The following is a 27,968-nucleotide window of genomic DNA, read 5'->3' as shown; positions in this document are numbered from 1 at the left end:
TTCACCCTCTTACATTAAGAATTATTCATGTTTAACATGCATATTTTTTGACCACTTGACTGGTAGTACACATTGATAAAATGCTTTACATTTTATGCAAAATGGCAAGTTACTTTTGAAGGTCGAAATGCCTTCCATGCCAGTTTGGTTATACGAGCGATCTCTTCGTCAACATAATATTTTGTTGTCATGTTGGTAGTGAAAATTAAATTATAACATGTATATTCATAATTTAAAAACACCTAAAATACCTTTTCTGTAAAAAATACGACGACCGACAGGACTTCAACCTATAACCATCGGATTCGCTAGTTTACTTATTAGGGCAATTGATAACAATGATACTTTAATTATATTTAAAAAAAAAAAAAACCGATAGTTAACAATAACTATCAAATCTGGTAAATTACGAGGGTGGGTCAATAAGTCCTTAGAAAAGCCGACAGGTGGCGCGACTAGTACTGTAAGCGGTTTGTTTTCATGCAGCGGCAATACCGATTCAGTATGCTGCGAAGTTTCAATCAGATTGGTCGGGTTGTTGTGTGTTTCTCGTACATTTAAAAAAAAAATTTGCTTGTGGAAAATGGAAAAATGGAAAATGGAGAAAATTGAGTTTAGAGCTGTTATTAAACATTTTAATATAAAAGTGTTAACAGCAAAGGAAATAAAAAATGAGTTGGATTTAGTTCACGGCATATCTGCTCCTTCACTTGCAACTATTTATAACTGGTTAAATGAATTTAAACGTGGTCGTACATCAACAAAGGATGAACCACGCTCAGGACGTCCTGTAGAGGTGACTACACCAGAAATGATCAATAAAATCCACGATATGGTGTTAAGTGACCAAAGATTAAAGTTGAGTGAGATAATTGAGGTTACAGGGATCTCAAAAGGTAGCGTCATTTCTATTTTACATGACAAATTGGGCATGAAAAATATTTCTGCAAGATGGGTGCCGCGTTTGCTCACAGTCGACAATAAACGCAATAGGGTGGTGGCCTCTAAAGCCCTGTTGTCGCTCATGCAACGCAATCCGGATGAATTTTTTCGTCGCTTTGTGACTGTAGATGAAACATGGATACACCACTATACTCCCGAGACGAAAGAACAGTCAAAGCAGTGGATTGCGAAGGCAAACCATGTCCAAAGAAGGCGAAAACCGTAAAATCAGCTGGTAAGGTTATGGCTACTGTATTTTGGGATGCACGTGAAATTATTTTCGTTGACTATTTGGAAAAAGGAAAAAAAATAGCAGGGGATTATTATGCATCTTTATTGGACCAGCTAAAAAACAAAATTGAAGAAAAACGGCCTCATTTAAACAGGAAAAAATCCTCTTTCATCAGGACAATGCCCGTGTTCACACATGTTTACGATCAATGGCTAAAATTGAAGAATTGAAGTTCAAATTGGTCGACCACCCACCGTATTCGCCAGATTTAGCCCCCAGTGACTTTTTCCTTTTCCCAAACTTAAAACAATGGCTAAGTGGACAACGTTTTTTTTTCAAATGAAGAAGTCATCAATCGGACAAATGCTTATTTTGAGGACCTTCCGAAAACTTATTTTTCTGACGGTTTAAAAAATATTGAGAAACGTCTAACCAAATGTATTGAGCTCCAAGGAGATTATGTTGAGAAATAAAAAAAAAATACAAAAATAAAAACTGTTTTAATGCTTTTTTCTAAGGAATTATTGACCCACCCTCGTATTATACGTTGAATAAAAGAAATGGTTCATTAAATTATTTATGTTATTTGCATTGTAGGTAATTTTTCATATAATTATATAATTTTTAATGTCAATTTTAGTAAAATTTCTACATCATCAAGATAATAATATTATATGCAGAAAAAAAAATGACTTAACTGTTTATGTAATTAAATTCTTCTATCAAACAGAACTATATTTTCTTGAATAAATTTATCATATTCTTCTGGGTAATGTCCATCAAGTATAGAACTTAATATTTATGAGAACAAATAAAGTAGGTAACAGATAGTATCTGGAGAGTTTTATCCAAAATATACTTCAACCATCAAGGGAATATGTTTGTTCTTTTTTTTGTTTTCTTTCCAAGAAGATAGTGTTGCATATAAAATCAAATGGAGGCCCTTCAATATAGTATTATTATAAAATATAAAGAAATACACATTTTTAAACATATTTTTTCTGTGATTATTATTTATTATTACCACACTGGCAATGAAACCAAAAGACTAGACAAGGATTTCTAATGCAAGATAAATCAGTAATACAAGAGTGGCGTGATGTCACAAGGTATAGTATATGTTGGATATAACACAGAGAGACCAAAATAGAAACCAATGTATATGAAAGCATACAATAGTAAGCGGTGTGATGCGAATGGCAATGGGATCAACATGTTTCTAGGTAAATAGACAATTAATAGTAATACTCAAGAGGTACTCAACTACTACAGGGACACCCTAAAATCTAGTGAATAAACGAACTTCTAAAATACGGTAGATGTACGTGACAGCAAAATATTAGGGACAAGAAGATTGGATTGACCCTGGCAGATGATGATAATGTTGATATAAGGAACAGAAAATCAATACTATCCAAGGGAACGAAATTGAGTAAATCAGCATCAAAGTTAAATAATATGATAACTACATACTTATATTTTCAACATACTTCTAAGTACTACTTCATCTTTTTATGCTCCTAAGAATAGGGAAAGCATAAGCTATTTTCCACAATCCTTGACTAAGTCTCACGCTTCCCGAAGTATGAAACACGCGGCTCGTAGATCGCCTTGTTAGCATTGCTGGTGTAGAATCGTCCACGGTGATGGAATTCGTGCAGCTTTGTCACAAAGGTGTTGTGCGTTTTGTACAAAATGTTGAATAAAATCTGTTTACATAGTCTCAACGTATGAAAGTAATGGAAATAAAGAACACTAGGACAACTAATTATCACAAAAATTCCAAAACTATTTACATCGTTCATACTTTAAGGTATACAAAAGTGATAATTATTAAGATGCCTTCAGAGATTTTTATAGACAAATCAGGCTCCATCTGGAGAGTCAACATCTTTGGTTGCAAAACGTAATAATACTATACCGAAAAAATATTGTTGTTCATTAAAATTATCAATACAATGCATTTCCGCTATAAATTGACAGGTATCATAATATGTTAACGAAATATTTTTATTCCTTAACGGCCCACATGCTCAGCGTAGGTCAAAATGGAGCTTTTATGGTATATTCAGAGCATAACCCTGGACATTCCTTAAACGTTTTAGATATTCTATTTATATAATTTTGAAGTCTTATTATCCTTTATATTTATTTTAAAGATTTGATGACTGCATAAAGTATTTTTATTACATAAAATAGTATTCTTTTAAACCTCTTGCTCTAATGTTTTAGAATATATTCATATATCAGTACATCCATGTGCAGTGGTGTTAAGATTTTTTAGATTTATTAATTTTTAAAGGCATTAACAAAAACATTAGTAAAATTAATGTTTACACTATAATATAGTGATATATTTACAATAAAAAAATATAGTTTATAATCTTTGTGATCCCAAATTTGACAAGAATTTTGAAATACGCCATTTCTATTGTCATTCCCCAGTGGCTTAACTACAACATACGGCCATAGCCATAAATTGACAAACGATAAATGAAGTAGGGAGTAAGATCATGGTAAGGCGCGTGTTTGAACATGTGCCGTTTTTATCATGTAAATGATCATATAAATATATTAACACTTTAAAAGAGTATTATTACAAAATTTTATCGTGTTAATACTGAGAACAAAGCCATATTTTTTAGCCAGTTATAGCAATTTATCAATCCATATCATTCAGTGTATTAAATAGTTTCTAGTATATAAATCTCTATATAGGGTTGTAGTACTAGGAAAAATGGCACTTCGCAAAATATACTGCATTAATTTTGCCAATTTATTGGCTAATATATTTTGCTGCCACGTATTTTCCAAACTAAGTGTGTTCGTCAATTCTGCGGGTTTTAGGATACCCTTGTGATTTTTTAATGCCACTAAAGTACCACGTATATATTTATCCACCTATTTTCACTCGCCGATGGACATGTTAGGCTTATTGGCAGTTCATTATCTTACTGATCTTTACCATACTATCTCTTACCACTGCTTTCCTTTGAGGCATATCCGCATTATGCCAGTTATTCACCTGATGATATTATGCATTTCAAAATATTATGGTTATGCATAAAGACGTATTTGAAATCTATTGTATCTAAGTATATATTGTTTATTGTTATATTATGTACTCAATCTAATTCCTTATTTTTCATGAACATTATCATTTTATATATTTCTGCTTGACAAAGATTATATAACTGACTTTATAGATTTATGACACAAGGTTGACTGAAATATTGACAATCTAAATATCGTATTATGTATGTATATTTGTCGAGCAACCTGAATATCATTTTGTTTCTATTTACTTTACTTCATTTTACACAGGCTACTGGACACAACTTATCATTATCTGTCAGTATTATGTCATATACGCATATACGTTAGTATGTACCCAGTCAACTGGGAAGCATTTTCACCCCTCAATAGAAATCCCTTTCACCCTGCCACCCTTACCTCGCTCCCGCAAGTTCGCCCGCGGGTCTTGTCTCTTTTCTTATCTATTTTCCTCTAGGTACTCGGTGGGGCGGGAAAAAAACCACTTGTGTGAGAAAATAGTTGGCTCGTATGCCTATTTAGGGGAATGAGATATAAGACAATAATATTTTAATTTAACTATACGATCTAATGGTATAATTATTATGACTCAGTGATGGTCACCTAATCAGAACACAATTTGTATACGTAAAGCCTCAATCAAAAACACTATTTCCAAATCTTACATTTATGTAACAATAATACTACATAAAATAAATAAAAACGTATTATCAAATCTATGATGTAAATGAAATATGGTACGAGTAATACAATCTACCATAAGAGAGTGTCTGTCGGAGAACATGCTCTGCAAAACATCTCAGGACACCGATCTTAATCAGCGAATACGTTACAATGCGAGATGCCAGAATGTATCGGCCATGCGCGATCACATTTAATTTTTGCATCGGGTAATAGGACAACTGGGCGCCAGGACAATTGGGCACCGCACTGTCAAATGAAATAAATAGACGTTCTTTACGATTTTAAACAGAAAGTAGACGAGGAATTTTAATCAGTTTCTATCTACTATTTCGTAGTTTTAATTCATTTTGCTCTTAACCTCTCTTCTCGTTGAAGAACTAAACAATATGCATACTTAATTCACTATTTACGTGCATATTTAATTTTTCACCAAGTATTAAATCATAATAAAATAGTTTAAATATAAATAATAAAATTAAAGAAATATTTTAAAAGTACCTTTAACTCACGAACGTCTATTTCTTTTTAAATTTCATTCGATTGCGTGGCGCCCAGCTGTCCCGGCGTCGAATCGTCCTAGACCCCATAGTGAACTTTACTAGTTACAAATTTAAGAGATTCATAATAGGATATGGTAAAAGAAGGAAATATTAATACAAGAGGAAATATAAAAATTATAAACCGCATGATGTACTCCAAATTGGCTAAGTAGACAATATTTTAGGATTTTTTAAACAACGTCCTCTACACCCATCATAATTAGCATTTGTATCAATATCCAAAGCGATTTGGTTGAACAAAGTTAATATCCGCTTAATTGGTATTACCATTGGTAGGTTAGATGTGCAATTTGGACAAACAAATAACTGATATTCCAAATTTGTAAAATAATTATCAGACTTTTGCAAAGTTTGCATTTTTACACCGTCTAAGTCGGAAATAATGCATGCCAATTACGATCTTCAGACGTCACTTCTGAGATACTGGGGATACGACTTTAATACTTTGGACGCGGAAGACGCACACGGTGCGTAATGACCAGGCGGCCGATCGATGTAATTAACGTGCATTTTAAAGGGGGCAATTAAAATCTCATTATCTATTCAGCAGCGAAAGCGTTAAAGGGCACGTAACTTTTGTTTTGTAAAGGTATCACATAACGGTATTGGTGTACTGATAAAAAATGCAGCACGCAACAGTAACAAGACGTGGACGCGTATAAGAAAATAGACATAATGCTAAAAATACTAAATAGGTCAACCAAAATATCGGGAGAAGGGGGTTGACCAATAGCGCAAAAGCGTCAAAAAGTGGACTTCCTGGGTTGTTTTGAGAGCGAGTGAGTCTCTCTCTCGTACTCGAAATTTCAAAGCAGTTGGACGTCACCAGATGATTTTCCCTGAAGACGAAGCCATTATCTACCGATAATTGCAGTGTTAGTATTGTATTTTTTATAACTTCTGATCTATTATAAACAGATAGACGATTAATTCATCATAGAGTCGACCATTATTGTTCTTTAGTTTTAAATTCTCTTATTGTATTAATTTTATATTTGACGTGTTGAAAATATAGTGAGTTAAAGAAGTGATTTACATTTATTTAATTAATTGCTTCCATTTTTATTATGTTCTTTTGCAGAGTTTCTTCTTATAGTAAATAATGCTGACCCATTCTACTCTAGTCGACTCCATGATAATTATTAACTATTTATATTGCAGCCACCTTCCGAGACCACAATGGTCTCGGAAATCTAGCTTATAAGAGAATACCCGCGTCCTAAATATCTCATGTTCCCGGCTTGACCATTAAGGGACTAGTTTTTATTTCTTTAATTTTGTAATTATAAAACTTGTATTATAATCACAACATATTTTTATATAATATTATATATGTGTTTACTTTTAATTAAATCAATAATAATAATAATATATTCAATGAAGTCACAACAGGAGAAGAGTAATAGCGGCCTTGAGTTACCGAAAGTTATGAATGTGGTTACTAGGGCTGACCTTCTTTTTCCCTTGTGAAAAGTAGAGGATCGTGAAGGGTCGAGAATCTTAAACACTCAAAGAATAACCGCATTATAGAGTTTCCACGGTCCTCGGCTATGAGCGATTGAGAGGAGAAGAGAATCACATACACAAAATACCAGCCTCAAAAATGGTCAATAATTGGTTGTTGAAGTAGACCAAAGTAATTTTCAGATTGGATATTAATTTTTAATTAACTACTAATTGATTGTATATACATAGCATCGGTTGTATACAACAGAAGATTAATTAATAAACAAAAATCATTCATGCATACATAAATTTGTATAATATAAGCTTACTACTTAATTGGGTTTTCATAATCAATATTTTGTTAATTAAAATCTGGAATCATGCACTATTGAATTTGAAATCTACATTCTAATTAATATGATGTTATATTATATCAAAAATCATCAGACTGTTATTACATTAACTTTAATAAACTATTTTTTTTTGTTCATTACTGAATACTTATATAATATTTAAGAATATAAAATTCTTCTTATCAAAAATACATTGAATTGAAAAAATATAATATACCTATAAACATTTATTATGTACTGACATAATATAAAAAATATATTAGAATATAAATTCCAACTATCCCAGACAGTTTGAGTTCAATTAAGAGGTTTGTCTCTGAGAAGAGCATCCAAACCGGTTTCAGCTGAAACCGATTAACCGGTAACCGTGCGGTTTTTTAAGTAATCGATAACCGGGTAATTTGACACGGTTAACCGTCTGAATCTGTATGATGTATTTGTATGAACAAAAATACAGAATTATTTTAAAAGCCACATCAAGAAAAATATTTCCTACGTTTGTTTTATAACGAAAAATAATTTTAAATGTAAACAAATTTTACAAAGTAGGTATCTAATAAATGTAATTTTTATGTATAATATTATGCTGAATATATTTTTAAACAATATTTTTCGACGTTATTACTTATTCATATTCAAAATATTTAAACATTTTATATAATATATTTGTTAAATCTAATAGTGTAAACCGATTAACCGGTTAGGTATTCGTAGAAAACCGTTAACCGGATAGAATTTCTTAATTATAATAAAAACAATGATAGAGAAAAGAAAGATGGATTCAAATAAATTGTAGGAATGTAGAATGGTAGGTTGTAACACTTGGCACGAATTCTAGTACGGATTATGGTAAAATTATAATTAGTGTTTTTTTCCGACACTAATTTTGTATGAAAAGTTATTTCGGAAGAAATCCGTAATCCAATCTACTATTATTGGTTGCTAAGGGGGTGGTCCTAGCAACTAAATTATTAATATATACGTGCGTTACTATGGACATCAAAATGACATTTCAGTATTCTATATTTGTTGCAAAATAACAAAAAAATGATTTGTTGACAATTGCCTTATTTGTCCTTAATTTATTAAATACATAGAATAATTGTTTATATGATTCAACAGAAAATTTAAAAACGTGGTATATAAAAAGTTCTTTTTATCTTGAAATTATTTTTAAATCACTCGCGGACATCGGTGTGAATAAATTCTTATATGTTAATCCATGTTCTACACTTTAAAATAGATACCCTGAAGATACCGAAAAATAAATAGTCATATACTATTATAAATGTATAATTATGATATTTTACAATTTTTCATTGCTTGATCATCAATATCAGCTGAAGTCGAACACTGCAGGCTGACGGTCTTAATTATTCAGTCTCTTAGTCCTTTGATGTTATTGGCTTATATTTCTTTCGTTAGTCAAGCGTTTTATCATTCAATATATTAGTGATTTATATAATAATAAAAATATTTTACCAGCGAAGATTATTATTGTTTCTCGGCACAGTATTTTCTTATATTATTTTCACTTCTTTTCAGTACGTCACTTCTGAACATAATAATCTTATAATATAATATACATTTAAGCAAAAATATTACACATTAATTCCTATGAAACTTTTCACAGAGCCACCATTAGGAACTGCCTTGTACTCAAACCAACCAATTCCCGCGGAGGCAAGCACAAAGAGGTGTCACCCCAGCTGCAAAGCTCTACTGTCATCCAATTCTTTGTCCCGTAAGCCCAAAAGTAGAGTGACCATATGTTACAACTACTTACGTCGCTCCAAAATATAAGTAGGCGCACGTTTTCACTGTAATGTTATTATAAGATATCCAAGAATCCAGAAATAGAATGTTTTTCAAAAAGATTGCCGCTATTTTTGTTTGTCACGTTGGACGTAATATTATATCATTTACTCAAAACAATACTCCGTGTAGTATTGTGTACAGATTCATATCCAAAATATTAATATTAATATTACAAAGCATTTTCCATTCTATTTTACAAATTAAGTATTTTTCTGCTGCTTGCAGCTTGCCTAATAATTCAGGTGTCCGACAAAATATTTTCTGGAAAAGCTCTCTCTTGCAATCTGAGTAAATTGCTCTCTGAATTATTGCTCTCTCAATCTGAATTAATTCCAGTTCACCATCTTATGTTGTGTAACGAGAACACCTTTTTCATTCAATTCGTTATCGTACCTTTTTTTCACATGTTGTTTTTTAATGTGTTTTCACCCAGAAATCAATACATAAGAAAAATATATTTCTAGTAAAAAAAATTATCTGTTGATACGTCCTCCACTTGTATATGCACATTTACTCCATTTACTTAGGATTGACTAAGGCAATTTATTTTTATGCATGAAACTTCTTAAGTAATCTTTTGTTTTCCTTCTTTTCATCTAGTATGCAATATACTTATATATATAAAATATAGGTCTTTAATTTGCGTTGAGGTTTTATCATGATGACTATCATCAGCTATACAGTTCTGATTAATTTCTAGATGAATTGAAAATGAACTACATAATAGCATATTCTACTGTTTTAGTGCCTATTTATTCACTAACACGTATGTCACATACAGCCTTGAGGAATCCTTGCCGTAGGCAGGTTTCATTTAGTTTTCTACTCACAGTATCTTGATGTTGCATCACTATTATCCACTAGTCTTATACGTGGCCGTCTAATACTTCCACCTTCATTCAACCTGCAAAATATTTTCCCTGTGTCTACTTGTTTATTTTATAGTGTGAATATGAAAACTATCTGAGACGTCCTATACTAATCGTTTTAACGATACCTAGGTTATATTTTATTATTTTTTATTATATTATCGTAATTAATCAATATTTTTTTTTACTTATTTTTGACTTTTAGTCGATTATTTTAATAATCATGAATTTCTTATTTCACCCTTAATTTACCTGAAATAAAATGAAAAAATACCAACTTATTTAAAGTGGCAATACTTTGACATACTTGGTGATTAACGTCAATATTATTGAAGGAGATTCAGAAACTTTTTGGACTTTTAAACTTTCCACCTAAAAACAAATTTGTTTTATATCGACTTAACGCGTTGTATTTAAAATCACTTGAATTAGGCAATTATTAACTTAATTTGGGTTAATTATATTTAATTGATTTAACGATTAAGATGTTTTCGAAATATGAGATTTTAATTTACATAATATTTTAACATTAATTTATTAATTTAACTAATATTGATATGTTTGTATTTTGTCAGCTCACTTTCCAGTTGAAACAATCAAAGTAATTGATTTATATTTATTAAAAAAGGTACTATTCGGTTATGAGGAATACAGCGGAAAACACATTTTTAAAATACCCGATATACTGGATTATTTGTTAGATTAACCTAACCAAACCTAACCTCACCTCACCTAACCTAACCTAACCTCAACTAACCCAAACTAACAAATAATCCAGTATATCGGGTATTTTAAAAATGTGTTTTCCGCTGTATTCCTCATAGCCGAGCAGTACCAAAAAATGTAATATATTATTATAGTTTATAAATATATGTAGCCAAAAATATATATTAGAGTGGACCCCTTATACAAGTATACGATAAATAAATTAGAGAAAAGTTGAATAGCTTGCCATCCAGATGAGCACTTGAGACAGTGAATTAGAGTCTAAATAGCTAATATGGTTGCTGCTTCGAGTATACTTATGTATTGAGTAGTAGAAGTGGGATTTACCTTCAGATTTTACACTTTTTAAAGAACGTTTAAAAGGTTTAATTTAAATATACAAAACAATAACTTAGAGCCAAGATTAGTTTTAAACATATCATCGACAATAAATTTTTCAGCATCTTCTTCTGTAATATATTATTTACAGTTAACATCAATCTACGGCTTACTCATTTTTTTACCTTTACAATACTCGGTCCTTTACTACTAGGAACAATTTATTTTTCTCTACATTATTATCCATCAGTTCCGCTTCTCCATCAGATCACTTTACCCCATAGGCAATCATCAACCAGTATTCTATGCACAGTAGTTAGCAGTTTTATCGTCTATTCAATCTAACGCTGGATAAAGTGCTTCTCAAGCTCCGTCTTTCTACGTAACTCGTTCTTCACTGCCACACAATTCTGCTAAATTTTTATATTTGGTCAATCCAGCGTACATTCGGATAGACTTTAGGATATCTTATTGGCAGCGCTTTTTAGTAGAATGTAATAGACGGGAATGATTCGGATGGTGGGGGGGTTATACCAAGGATTCCAGATACTGACCTTTTATAATAATGAGGCAGGAGCGCTGGGCTGACTCCTTGGTCTGATTCTCACTTACTAGCACTACACCTCTCGTGCGATTACTATTTGTTGAGTCATATTGTGCACGGCAATTGATGCTCAAAACTAGTGCAGGTAATGACTTCTTAATTTTTTATAGGTAACAGATGTTTACAATGACTCGTCTGCTGACTAGATAATTACTTTTTTTACTATTAGCATGCTAATCAAGTATGCCTGGCAAGGATAATGGTGTTAGGTGGATAAGACATTTTATATTTGGATTAGGGCCGCCATAAATGGTCCAACCACTTACATCCCTCAGGTACGATTAGATTATAGCATTTTTGTGCAACGGGCATCCTTTCTGCGAGCTATTTTTAAGTGTTACGCTGTTTTGGCATTCTTCATTCTATATGATACTCTCGTTTTCACTTTTATATAATGGATTCTTTTTTTGTCTTTGCACATGGTGCCCAACATACACCTTTCCATGTCACATTATGAAAATCATATTTTATGATTTTTTCTATAACTAAGAGACCAATATTCATATTATGATTAATGTCTACCCACTACCTAATGCTAAAATGACTTCCTATTATTTTCTATTACATTGCATTTGAATTTTCTTCAAATCCCAACATTGCATTTAGAATTTATTTAAAAGAAAATTATTTCAAATGATTTTCTCGTGTTTTCATCATTCTCATATTACATTTTATTATACCTACGTTTGCTGTTGTCATATTCTTTCACCTACTGACCCCACTTTCTTTGAAAGCCTCAGTAGTCATTATTTACACCGGAGATGAGAATGTCGGGAGAAATTTTCACATCGGGGTAAATATTTACGAAATGTCATTATTCATTTCTGAATAAGCAAAACTATTTGAAAATATAATAAATAAATGGGTTTTATACGGAACTGTTTCAAGTTACTTCTGTGGAAAACTTTGACAATGAATAAACGATAAACAGCAAAAAATAATATCGTGCTTTTAGTACGTTTGAAACTGACAGAGATTGATGATTTTTAATTGATAGAATAACATTTTCCTCTAGATACTAATAAGAAAACCCCATACTCTATAATATAATTTTAATTAATATTATTATACTGATAATACATTAATTATACTTAAAATACAGTTGATATTATAAACAACAATATCTTCAAAATTTTATATTATATTTTTTTTAATTTATCTTTACCTCTCTTTATCTCTCACCCCACAATATTGTAATTAGATGTATTACGCTAGGGACCAGTTTCATTCTGACTGATATTTTTAATTAGAAATTGGCGGCGCTTTTTAATGGATTGTAGGAAGGGAATGATTTGGATATTGATGGGGGGTGCAATCACAGGGATGTAAACCTTTGATGTTGATATGACGCGCACGCTGGGATGGTTCCGTGTTTCTCACTTTAACCTTTCCTTTACGATGCTAATAATATACGTTTCGGTGATGTCACAATGGGTTACCTTACGAGAAGAAGTTCTTTTTTTGACAACATAAATAATTCTAATTCGTCATCAATTTTTATAATTGTTCTTTGTGTATCTATAAAATGATTAAAAAGGCATCAACACTCAATTAATTATAATCATACGAGTATTTATATACGATCTTACAGTCTACAAGTCAGATTCTATCTTGATCCCACCGTTTACTTTCATATCTCTTTCTCTTTGTCGCCTATACGTCTTTTAGATATATCTCTTTTGTCCGTAATGTATAATTATTTATGACATATATAGGTAAATGAAATATGTTGGATATTTATCAATAATTATATGTACTAACTGGAAAATGCTATGGATTTTGAAAATTAAACACTTTAATAATAATTGGATGTAGTATTGATTAATAATTCTAAAAATAGCTTTGAAGATGACGAAGCGCATATTAATTGAAATATTTTCAATCTAATAGACTCGGTAACCTAAGGTGACATCACAGTAACGGGATTGTTAATGTCGTTTAAACTATAAAAAATACACCTCAAATATAAAGTTTGCATTATTTCACTGTTTTGTAAAGGCCTCTCCATGCTTATTCGATTTTTCTAAATCATGTGCAATGGTTTATATAATATTTATCACCGATTCAGTAACCTTCAGAATTACCTCTTGGATACCACTAAATTACTAAATTTTTCTATGTAATATAATGGGTTTTTAAAATGAATTTAATATATTTTTATATTAGAATATTTGATATTTACAAATATGTATATAATTCAAAACATATTTCTGAAAATCGTCATTTTTGTCTTTGTATAAATCTTTTTAAAAATTAATTAGTAAAAATGTATAATATTTGTTTAATATTAATAGTAAAATTATCCATTAGTAATTAAGAGCATCCTTGCTTTATTAAACGCCTATCAAAGTAACAAGGTCACAACTTTAACAAAGACACAATATATCCCTGACAATTTTAATACAACACAAAAATGACTGTCAATAAACAAATTAATTTATAATATAATATTATGTTTAAATGATAACTCATTAAACCAAGCGAATCATTTCATTATTCGTAAGGAAGCCCCCAGGAAACTTCCTCGCAATTTCTCCCCACGAAGCCTCACTCCACTTTTAGTTATCGCTTCCCACCACCGTCATTCTTCTGTCACCACATTAGTGACGATTGTTCTTGAGTCTAAAGCCTCAAAAGAAACAATAACAGAGAGATTCTGACTCTCAAAAGGCCTTCTATTATGTACTAATAACCTCTCATAATTATACAGAACACGGGAGGGTCGTTTTGATCGTGAACGGGAAATTTTGAAGCTAATTAATGGACGCATTGAAAAATATTCGAGAAGGCAAATTAAATTGTTGCCTAATGCCAAAATAACAACGTCAAACGTATCGGATTATTCTTCATAAAATGTTTTTTTTTTACAAAATTAATCGTGACGTGTATTGATTGATCAATCGAAAATTTGAATTACATTTTAATATGGACTCAAGTTTGTGAACAATGTATACTTAATTCTTTTTTATAATTAAAATTTATATCAATAAATTACATTATTATTTAAGTGATTGTTTAGTAAGTAGTGGATTATTATTTCACAAAATGTTTTTGATATGACTTGCAAAATGATTTGATTGCATGATAAAATGATTGCAAAATAGTAAGACACCAGCAAATTTTCAGTCAGTAAATAAATAATGCACTCATCGACACTCAAAATCACCATACGAGCAGTTCAACAGAGTCGCATCGACATCACTCCATTACGTAAAATCCAAGAATTTATACCAGCATTTTTATTCTTACATTTTTTTGCAGTAGTATTATCTTATCTACAAAATTTGAGTCGCTGTATTATTTCTATATATTAACCTAGTAGTATTATTTATTTGTATTTTTTATGTAGAAGATTAAACTGGGTATTTTTTCATAATCACACGCATTCTATCTTATCTTATCATTATAACCTCACCTACTTTCGACCTTATCCATCATCCCCATATTATTTAATCATATTAGCTTTCCCCTTCTTTCCCTCCAAAAAAAAAACGAACTGTAATAATTCCAGATTTTTTTTTAAATGAATCAGGTAAGTTGTCTCTCTCTTCTCTGTGGAATGATTGCGTGGAAATAGTAAAAAAATTCCGTATCATTAACATTAGACTTATGCTTGAGTAAAGATATCATTAGATTAATTGGTTTACCGTTAATAAAGCATTATAAAATACAGTATGTGTCTTAATTTCTAACTGTATTTCAAATTTAATCTACATTATTGCAATTTTTTTTAACTGTTTAGTTAGCTGGCAATGACTTTACATTACTAACATAGGTACTCATAATACACACATGCAATAATAATCATTAAAGTATTGACAGGACAATTATTGTGTGGTTCTTCTACTAAAATATTGATAAAATTATATAAATTTCTATAGGTTAGCAAGAATAGTTGATAATGACATGATAGCCAAAATAGTTATGACTAGTTTATTTACAATATTCTTCTGGCTATATGTCCAAATATTGCAGAAATCTCTAAATAAATAATATTTTGATGAGTCAGAATTTCATTTTTAACTTTTTTGGTATAGAAATCTTTATTCATTTTCGTATATAAGGTATCTCCAATGTTATATGCCTAGATGTTGGTATCACTTCAGTGAGGTATGCATTGATGCCAGATCAAGCGTGTTTCTATTTGATATGCTGAGTATGTCGACTATCCATGGTAGTTCTGCCAAAAAATTCTACCTCTAGCCACTCCGCGGGGGTCCCTAGGCAATGCAGCATGCTGTAGCAGATAGAAGATGGTGCAAGGCAAATCACCAGCGCCTAAAAACTGGTACATTCTAGCTAAAGGAAGGAAAAACCCCTACAGAAAACCAGAGCATGTTCACGGGCCCTAAAGTGGCAGCCCCACCAGTGAACTAGGGTGATGTGGGATGATCACCTGCACACCCTAAAACAACAGATTAAATTCAAGTACAGAGAAGCCTCGGACTTCCGTTTCCATCTTGACGACCTCGCCTGAATTCGGTAAACGATTTTGTTTTGGAACCTACAATATGCGTACTCTAAATATCCCTGGAAAGGAAGAGCATCTTACAGAAATACTCTGTCAATACAAGTTAGATGTTAGCGGTGCTACAAAAGCGAACTACGTGCTGCAGGTTTGACATGGCAGGAGGCGCAAGAGTCGGCGATGGACCGTGGGAAGTGGCGCGAACTTGTGCTTGCCCTATGCTCCAATGCTGGGACGTGACAGGGTGGAAGAAGAATAGTACCTATGACATATTGTATGAATCAAGTTTATACGTTTCTTACTATATTAATTATCTAACAGTTACCAGTTAAATATCTTTCCATAACAATAAAGTAAAGTAAAACTGAATAATTCTACCAAAAATTATATCTATGTCGAAAATATATTAAATTGTGATACATACGTGTTATCTGAGGTGTATATTACAAGGCGCCAGTAAGGTAAAAATGCGTCATATTTATTAGTGATGCAATAAAGAAACATTAATAATAATAATATAAAAAAGCACAATGCTAGAGCAAGAATTTTTTTTACAACATAATAATACAATGAGTTCTATTACGTCATTACCAATTCAAATAAAATAAGATCAATTATAAATGTTACCTTTATTGTAAGGTCGTATGATTTCCTTCGGGTATAATAAAATAGTCCAAACTGTTTAGGCAATATAATTAAGTTCTTCATCTCTTATTATAACTCTATTTTATTATACATACATATTGGCGTAAGCGAATTTCAATTTTCATAATTACCCTTTAAGCGTGCACTGCTATCCTCTAAAGCTTTAATTGAAATAAGCCAATCAAATGAACTCTATGTGATCTGTATACTTGCTTGTATTGTAGGTAGGTATATAAATGTTTTTAGTTTGACATTCTATATTGCTATATAATTGCGATGGCTAACATCACTTAAATTAATAATATTATTAGAATGCCTTTGCACGAGCATGAATTTACTGGCATCGTTACGTATTATCGCGACCATGACTGTATGCATAGATCAAGAAAGTTTAGCGGCTTTTAAAATATCATGCATTAGAATAATGATAGTGGCGAATCCAAACTACAAAATTTTGATGTTTACCAATTATCCCAACCTGTCAAATAGCACCATAATAATGACAACAGCGTGTCTCGCTTACGCTTGAAGAATGAAATTTGGTGACACAGTCAGCACTTTTTCGTATAAACAGTTATTATCGCGATAGGTAGTTTAATTTACACACTATTAATTATTGGTGTCAGTAAATCCATGCATGCATATAATAGGCGCTAGTAGTTAGAGATCAAATTATAATTTGTGACTAGGAAATTTTGTTCAATGTTTAAATATGTGTTATTATTTTTTTTGTACCGTTGTATTATCACTTTTTAGTTAAATATATCAATATATACCGGTAAATTTACATCCCTTTTATAAATATCACTACCAATTATAAATTAAAAATAAAATTGTAATTAATTCTAAGTAGGTAATGCATGAAATATCTGTAAAAGGATAGAAAAATAAGCGTGTAATTACAAAACCATCTAAACTACATCGGTACCAATTGTACTGTGCACACCTCCAAGGGAGATAAATATAAGTGGAATTTTCAATAAAATTTTCTTGCAATTTTTTCGAAAAACTTTAATTAAGAATATATTATATAAATATAATTGTAGCAATATAATATATATCATTATATTGTTTACGATAGAGATTGTTCAGAAGAAGTTTTGTTGTAACTTCAGCTAAGTATAAACATCGTATACTTAGTATTTTAATGTATTTTTTCTTTTATTTAATTTAATAGTAAACATATTTTAATAACAATACCCATGTTTTTTCGTAAAAGGTGGTTGAGAAAGTTAATTATTAAATTTAGTACGTAACATATTCGCATTTATGGTGGTATTTAAAAATTTGCTCGATGACAATTTTTAAGTGAAGTGTGCATTTAATTAATATGTATTTTTATTATATCTTCAATTTTCTTTATGGCCTGAATTAAATATATTGTGTATCACTCTCGTGTTGTTTTGTTGTTTAGTATTTCGTGAGAAGTTTGGAGATATATTTCGTGATGACAGTATCTACACAGAGCTTTAAGAGAAAACCGCTCTTTTTTTAGTATTGGGCAGTCGCTGATGACATTCAACTCAGTTTTTAATGTGTAGCCATTACATGGACAGCATCAATCTAATCGTCCCTTAATTTAATTCTTTATATAATCATTATGATGTACGGCAATGTTCACGATGATCCAATTTTATCATCATATTAATTCATTGTTATATTATATTATGTATTCTATCTCTTACTAGATAGCACAAAATGGAAGACTTTTTAACACATATATATCTACATAATAATATTATCTTATGTCTTCACAAGCAACTGGATTTTTTTTTGTTGTTTCACTAAAAATTTACATCTGCTTAAAGTTTTATTGGTGTATCAATTAATACAATATAATATAATAATGAAATAAGTATTAAAGCTACACCAAAGTGTATTGACTTAACAATGTTATAAATATTAATATCTTAACATACAACATAAATAATGACTCACGTACTTTACTAACTTTATAACTGTCTTCTTATAATAGGCTGCAATCAGAATATTTTTGATATCTCCCAGTACCATTGTATAGTTATTTCGATAGCATATCTTTTGGTGAATGATATTCACGTAAAATTTCATCAGTAAACTACAGTACTCAATATATTTGCTGGGCAACAGTGAGCACTATCCTAACAGCTCGACTAGCATGCTTTTAATGTATGTTAATTCCGATACCATCGGCATGTCCCTCGCGGTGAGAAGTGTCATAGCAAATTTTAAGTTCATTTTGAACTCTCGGCTGGCGAAATTGACAATGGAAACTTTGTAGCGAGGCATGTCGGCATACAATGAAAAGCGGAGAATTTAATTTTCCTCTTAGGTTTTCCCGACCGTGAAGAAATTCGACCCCGTCTCGCTCTCTCGTATATTATAGTGTGTTGAAGATTATATTGGTGTTTCTTTCTTTATAATGTGCCAGACAGACGACAGTCGGTATTATTATCATGCGTATATAGACCAAAAAGAATGATTAATCATATTATGTAACTATTGTTTTAAGATTATTCAGAATACACAACATTTTTAGTAGTAATATTTCTAAGACAATATTAATATGACTTTGAAATAGTTATGTTATCTGTCAGATAATTATTCCATCAAAAAATATTAACATTTTGAAACATGAATGATGGTAATAATAATTGTAAATTCTAGTTGTTTAAATAAAACTGATTTCGTTGTTCAATTTTGTAGCCTGGGATAGGTACATTAAATATATTTTATATTACCCTATCGGAGGATAAGATTGTATAATATATATTTGGTTTGAAACCACCTCATGTGAATAGGTTTTTAAGAAAATTCAGGTAAGTACATTTTTTAAAAAATCCCGTCAAGAGAGCTTTTTTAACTCTATTATTAAATTATAAAATTAAAAAATATGCTTTTTTTAAAAATCCGAGATATTTTGTGTTCCGAGTAGACTCTTACAAGGTTTCTGGACAAGAATATTTAAATTCCGGGACGATCCCGGCTAAACTGAGATAGTTGTCAACTCTGTGTGTAAGACCAGTAGTACAATGATCAGTTTAGTAGGATCACTGCAGTCTGAGAGAAGATCAGCCACGGCGACAGAACCCGTGCAACTGTATCACAAAATTATAAAATGTGCCACTCTCAGATGGGATTTGGAACACATGTCCAGCCACCTAAAGTGTTGCTTAGTGTTTAGTCCGTCACTAAGGACTCACGTTTCAGCTAACAAATTTGAATGTTTTTAACGCAGTCGTAAGTGTAAATTCTTAATGATTTGGCAAATAAATCGATTCACAAACCTTTAATATTAAATACACCGGCATTTTCTACTGAAAGCTTACAGGCAGCTACACAGTACTCGTAGACTCTAGCTCCAAAACCCTGGTTTTGTCTTTCATTTTAAAAAAATGTAAGTTCTCGTAAAATGAACTGTCGATAAAATTCTATATGAAGCAGGAAACGCTGATAAAAGATGACTTTTTTTCTTCATTCAATGTGGCCAAATAAATCTACATATTAGACCACTATGGGTGCCAATAAATAAATATTTTTGTTGGAATTGAGCCAGTTTAGATGCATTGATGACGTATATATATAATATATTTTACGGGTACGTAGATATTACTTCTACGTAATATAAAATAATGTATTGTAATCTCAATTCGCACCTTTTTCTTATATAATTGTCTATGATAGGCTTTATCTTTAACTTAGAGTCTTCGAAGAGCCTTATAATATGTCACTAAAACCACATTGACAAATCTTTTCCTTCTCGTCTGTTGCATACGGGCAAGTGGGATTAGTCTCACGGGAAACCCCTGCCGTACGAGTTGACGTGCGACGTTGGCAGCCAGTCCGCCAAAACTGTGCCGGGGATCCCCCTGGGCGACCGACCCGCCACGCCGCGGCTCGACAAGATATTACAGTCCCTAAAAGCATGTCACTGCATGACAAATGTATTTACACAGGCAATTTGTTATGCCGCACTGGCGGAAGGAAGTCGGTAAGATGTCCAAATCACTATCTACGTGAGCATTATTTACCGAGGGTTGAACATTTTTGTTTGCGTTTTTAAAAGGCAGCACAATAATGAGATTTTTTCGATTAAACTCTATGTTCTAATTGCTTTAAATTACATCGACTACTTAATCTGCAAACTAGCTAACTGCACTTTTGACCAAAAATGAGATTTTGTTATAAAGCATGTTTTATATTCTCACACAAAATTTCAAACTCCTAAACCTATAAATAAATGCATTATCATTATTCACATAAAAATACTAACTACAGGTACCAAATTTCCAATATCGTTATTATTAGACAGTTAAATTATTAAGGTTTTCTCATTCCGGAATAATTTGTCTAAATCGAGTTAGTCGATTTGTAGATTATTAGGCAATTGATATTTACCATTCCATTTTTTTGTTTTAGCGACTAAAGTTACGCCTTTTTAATGTATCAGCTACTGTTTCATAATATGAATCCTTTTAGGGTGTAACGCTACATCCCGCCTAATATAATTTTGCACTACTTTCCTTAGTCCATCACCACGTCTCGCACCTGCCTGCCCCGCATGTGAAACCTTCAGCGCATAGATTTATTTTATAGCATAACTACTGGAAGAGGGTGAATCGGCCACAGTGACAAAATCCTTGAGGCTGCACCTGAGTATTGCACTCTCTGTGAGAACACATGACTTAGCCGAATGACGTTTTAACTCAACTTGAGTGTTGGTAACACGGTCAAACCATTGTACCTTTAAAATTTGGTGGTGTCATCAATTGTAAAATTGGAGAACTCAGCACTCTGGTAAGACACCATGTTTCACAGCCATATAGGAGTCCAGGTAATTAAAATTCTATTAATCAAAGAGCGATCGACATTGTAATCAATTATGGTATCTAAAAGAGATTACCAACTTAATTGTAATTGACGTCTGGCGCTAGCCAAATTTTGGTCAGTTACGTAACGTTCTTGTACTTGAGAATACTGATAATAATGTTTGTTTTATTCAATATTGATATAAAATTTAACAATGTTAGAACTTTATTATATGAAATATATCATTTTATAAAACCACAAAAGCATTTTCATTAAGTAGATGAAATCTTAAAAAAATTAAACTGGTCACTTTTTGTATGAGAGTTATATTCTTTTAGCTATCGATCTGTCAATAATTCTTTAATAACTACGTTTACTCAAAGTACTTCTAATTATTCTCATTCAATCGAAATGCGATCGGCTTTCTTAGCAATTAAGGTAAATGCAATTACGAATTTAATTGTTTTAACTAATTATTATTCACGTTTATGTCCTTGGGAATAATGAAAATAGTAGTTATTTATAACTCAATAAGTACAAGATTTATGAATACTAAATTCTTTACTATATAAAAAAACGTTAATTTAAAAATCTCAAAAAAGTTTAATCAAGTACCAAGTAACCATTGATGAAAATACAAAATTTTGTTTAAATTTGAAATTTAAATTACTATGCTAATTTTTACACAAAACAATGAATGAACAATCATACTGAATACTTTTAAGTAAAGAATGGCTGAAATATCTAAGTAAAAATATTAATATTTAGGGAGATATGATGACACACAAAAAATCGTATCAATATACACTCAAATCGCCTACATATAAATATATATACGAGTACTATAATTTCGAAAATATACTTGTTTGTACCGTGGTGGTCGGCTTTTCTTTATACAAATCCACACGCGCAGTCGCATTTCGACAAAATTTGGACAGTAGACGGAGGATAATGAGCCAGAGTGGTGGGGGTCTCAAATTTTAGATTTAATAACCCGTTGCACCCGGGGACAGTTTTATGGTGTTTGCGGAAAATACCGCCGCGTACATGGCCTTGAAACACGGAATTTAATACTACAACCTCCATTTTTTATTGAAAATGTCACCAGAATGTGTAGATTTAAAAAAATATTAGCGTTTATTTCAACTCGATCGGAGGTCAAATGGAAAAGTTAGATGCAAATAATTGTGTTATTAGAATCGCTAATCGGCAGGGAGCCAACCGAGCTGGCGCGGCACGGGTGATGCAGTGCTGCCACACTAGATTGGAATGCTTCACTCACGGACAATTGTGTGTAGCGGCAACGAGAGTGGGGAGAAGTTAAAAATCTATATATTTTGGTACCAAATGGAAAAGCCACAAATATTGTATATTATCGAAAAGCCCTGGAATAATATATTAAATATTTATACTAGGGATGGATATTTATATTATATAGAAGAGCCTTAAAATAATAAATTGAATATGACGTACTACTTTTTAAGATGTTTAAATGCAAAACATTTACAAAAATATAATGTTAAAAATAAAAGCTCTAATATTATATTTTTTTTACTTTTTTAAATTCAATCATTTGCATTCTACGTTAAATTTAGAATTTTTATTTTCAAATATTAAACCATTCCACTACTGGACAGCGCCGGGGGATACTGCTAGTTGTAATATAAATTTAAGAATCTTAACATTAAATCATTTATTGTTATTATTAATCAAGAATAATTATTCTATCCATCGATGGAAATCGCCTTCTGTCGAGGCTTGATTATTGTAGTACGACAAGTTAGTTATTGTTATCGTTTGTGATTTGTTCACGAAAACACTAAACTTTAACATTATTTTGTTGATACAAGAACTTTTGGGTCATTCTTAGAATGATAAATGACTAAGTTTGGTCTATAGAATATTATGTATAGTACTATAATATATTATGTAGACGCTTAAGGTTCTCTAAACTTCTTTTCTTTTAGTACTACGTAAAACCACTTTTAGAACAATATTATCTTAGGAGTTAGATACTTTCTTCTAAACGATTAGTTACTAATTGATAAATTTATAATATTATGTTTATTCATTTCACCTCTGCATAATATATATTTTATCAAATTTATAAGACTGAAGCATGTAAACATATTTAATATTATTTTTTATTTGTGTGGGTATATTTTTTTTTTACTAAAATCTTGGTGATGTTGAAAATAATATAATATAAATATTATACCATAGCTTATTAAACAAAATGATGGATGGAAAAACAATATAAAAGAATATACCATTTAAAATAGGAATTCCTGACCTAGGATTCTCAGGACGTAGGCCATGGCATTTCAGAGAGTGCATCAAAGAGTATAAATAAAAACTCTATATCACATTTTATAATGTTTTAGTTAGAGCATAAAAAGGTTTAAAATTTGTTATTTTAAATTTAAGCCTCAAATCAAATATTTTAGGTGTGTATATATTGATTTATTAAACCTTTACTTTAAACTAAAATTATGGAAACAGTAATTACTTAGATTAATTAAAAAAAGGTTGTAATAAAAAGATAGTTAGGTATTTTAGCATTAATCACTTTTAAAAGATTTCCAAAACAATTATATTAACTTTGTGATTGTAATAAACTAAAAATTGTAGCGTTGGAAGTCTACCATTTATATATTATTATAATCATTGTCGCTCTTGCTGAATGATTATAAAATAAAAAATCCTGTTTAGATTAAAAAAATATTTAAATTTCTGAAAATATTTCACAACTGTCAAAACTCATTAAAACGTCCACACAGACTCGCGTATCGTCGCGTTTTTTGGCTCGCAATACAACTTGTGTGTAAGTGAAAATCGTCCAGGCGGATAGACGCAGAAGCGCGCATGTCAAAAAATGTCAGTTTAACATTTCGTGCAGTAATTACGGTCGCCCGACTTCGTCCTGCGAGCTTAAAAACCATCGCGCTGCAGTTCCGGTTCAATTTTGAACTTTTTGACCTGAAACAAAAGCTCTGCTACAACTCGTGGAACTGCTTTTGTAATCGTTGTCAGGGACGTGTAAGCTTCACAAGTTTATATTTTTGACTACGATGTCTGTTTTTAATATGTAGGTACAGAAATGTCACAATTTCATTGTAAATTTACCTTTCAAAACTGGAGAAGATTATATAAGTATTATTTCAAACACTATATTTGCATTATAACAGAATATAATACAAAAGCAGCATAATCGTCAGCACAAAGATTGTTGGTCAATATATCTCATAGTATTTAGACTCAAACCAGAAAGGAAAAAAGGCACAATATTACGTACAGTATTGATATTTGAGATAAGATATTGAAAGTGTACGCTTATGTTTTCATGAACGGGTAAAAGGGAAAACAGAGTAAAAATGAGAAACTAACTCTTTACAATAATTATTAATTACCAAAAAAGTTTTTCAGTTAAGTGATAGCCATTAAAAATGATAATTTTATTTGAAACCGTAGTAATTTACTATCGAAACATCGAGGGTCTCCACGGAAATTAGTGGCAATAGTTACAATAGAGGCAGATCTCGTCGTGCAGTGGGTAAGACGCTGGCCTTCCACCCGAAATTTCTTGGTTCAATTCCCGGTAAGGGCACAATATTTATGTGTTTTTCCCAAAACCTGGGTGTTTGTGATTGTTCAAAATTACTAACAACCATCTTGTACGAGAAAACAAGGATATTATGGTTATTAATAATTCTAAAAAAAATATCGATACAATAGTCCAATTAAATGAATGACATTACGAACCACTTGCTTGAACCTATAAGTATGACGGAATTTATATCTGACTGAAGAGATATTATATTTAAAACGCAATATAAAGAATATCAATTCAGATCATACCCAATTATTAAAGGCATATCGCACACTGAGATCTATAGGGTCATGACTGCAAATAACATGATCTTGAGTAATTTGAGTTTGAATGTTGAATAATTAACTACAATTTAATTAATTGCAGTAGACTGCTGAAAAATACGACGGTCTAGCACAATAAATATTGTACAAAAGATGACATATTTTTAGGCTAAAGGGCCTCATGTAAGATAATGCCACTATATAGCTCTAAATTAAAATGTTAAATATAAATTCACCATGGACACAATTGTGTAGAAGGCCACTGCTTCAAAGTAGCAGTTAATGCCATAAATAGCATTAAAAATAGATTTTTTTCTATCAAACTGCATTCATAAGTCATTTTTGGGTTTTTTTGCAGTTATGACCATATAGGGATATTATCGTATCTATTTCACCTAATATTTTTAATTAAGTTAAGATATTGTCTTTTTATTTAACTTATTTACCAAATTCATATATTTAGCTCCAGCTTAGTCATAATCTCATGACTAGTATATTGTAACCAGAATTATTTATTTAACGGTTAGTTTGATCTACGATTTGACTCCACATTTATTTCACTATGTGCAGCGCAGGGTCTGTAATGGTAATAAGTGTATGTCATTTTTGGTCCAATATGCTATAAAAATACATACGAATGATGTTTTAGTAAATAATCATAACCTTGAGGGTTCTATCGCCGTAGTCGCTACAAATGCGATCTACGCAATGCAGGTCTGGTATGGTGGAAGGCGCGAGAGTTGGTGATTGACCGAGGGAAGTGGCGTGAACATTTGCTGCCCTGTATTCCAATGCTGGAGCGTGACAGGATGAAAGAAGAAGAAATAAGCAAACATTAGTAATAAGAACTAAGAAATTGTTAATTCTGTATTTTTGTTCAACTACTATTTTTATAAAAGGCTATTTACTGGTTTCATAAGATATCTTCTATTCATAAGTAAATGGATCTTAGAGTGAAAAACTATCCACTAAATAGTATGATTACAAAATATAGAATATTATTTTAAACGAGTATACTCATCATTTTAATATTTTTTTTTTATTCAACAAAGAATTCACAAGATTTGAAAATTTAACATTCTTTGTTAAACATGCATAATTTAAAAACACCTAACTTAAAATTCCCAGTACGTTCTAACTAAAATTTAGAGAGATCCCGACGTCTATTAATAATAAATTTAATTGATACTTTTATTTAAGTTGCAAAAACTGATTGCCAAAAATTAACACAATTTGTTGAGCGCTTGAATATAATATAATTAATACAACTAGTTAATTTCGTAGTAACTAGGTATGACACATATAGCTCAATTGGTAAACCACATTGGCGCAAATCCAGGGATACGAGTTTTAGTTTCATATTAGTCGATTTTTTTTAGTGGGTTCATTTTTCTGGGCTGCTTTCAAATTATCATTTAGTTTTTTTTTTTAGTAAATGATTGATTAAATAAATAGATCATATTTTATAACGCATTTACAAATTATATATAATTTAGAATACCTAAAACTATTAATTTACTATAACTACTAGTTATTATGAAAGTACAATATCCGAAAAGATAATAATATAATCTCCCTGAAAAGATTCCGAAAAAATAGAAAGGTAGGAGTTGATGTTTTTAATACCTTTATCTCTATAATATAATATTTGCATTATTTATTTGTTTATTTTATTATGAACAATCGCTGACTAATTATTCTTCAAAAATATTTGTGGTAGGTTTTTTTTTTGTGTTGGCATTTTTATTTTCAAGGTTTTTGACGGACAGCTTGTAATAGCTAAGCGTATATTTTTTGAATCTCTCAATTGGCACCTGACAAGAAAACGTGCGGGCATTTTATAGGAAAAGTTATTTTTTTATAAAGTTTGGATTGATTTTTTTTAGATTATGTAAAACTGCCTTTCTATATTTACGGCAAAGTTATAATACATACAAACATAATATTATTTATATCCATAACTTTTTTATATTTTTATTTCATGTAATATGAAATATAATATGAACTTTGATTTAACATGTTTTATTCTACAAAAAAATACAAACTTATTAAAAAAAATAGTAAATTTTATTTGTATATTTAAAATTTTTATTTACAAAATCGGTATTAATCGGGTAAATAATTTCAATTTTTATTATGTGTCTTATAAAATATTGTGTACCTATTACTTCTTGTAGATCTTCCATTTTTCCCTCGTTGATAAAATCATTAGGTATTACTAATAACTATGAAAAGACTAATCGGGGTAATTTTTCAGATTGTGAACTAATGAATAATTATTAATACTGGTATACGAAAACTGGTAATATCCTTTGACCAATGGCACGTTGTTATTTTAATGCAGGAATACTTGAATTAATATTTTATTTATAAAAAACCAACATTTTTCCAACTTAAAATCTATTTTAGACAAGGTTTAAGTATGTAGCATTAATTGAGTATTTTGTGTTGAGTATGTGAATATAAAGTAAAGGTGTGTGTTCGAATCCAACTTGGTTGAAGAGGGGTTTTCGTGTTTCATTCAAATCAATCATTTTCAAGAAATTTTGAATCGTTTGAATTTTAATAAAACCCTTCGGTGAATTAGT

Source organism: Rhyacophila brunnea, unplaced genomic scaffold, assembly GCF_057557595.1.
Source record: "Rhyacophila brunnea isolate RB1 unplaced genomic scaffold, BYU_Rbru_1.0 scaffold_15, whole genome shotgun sequence".
In the NCBI taxonomy this organism is placed as follows: domain Eukaryota; kingdom Metazoa; phylum Arthropoda; class Insecta; order Trichoptera; family Rhyacophilidae; genus Rhyacophila; species Rhyacophila brunnea.
Note: the sequence above shows the minus strand (reverse complement) of the source record.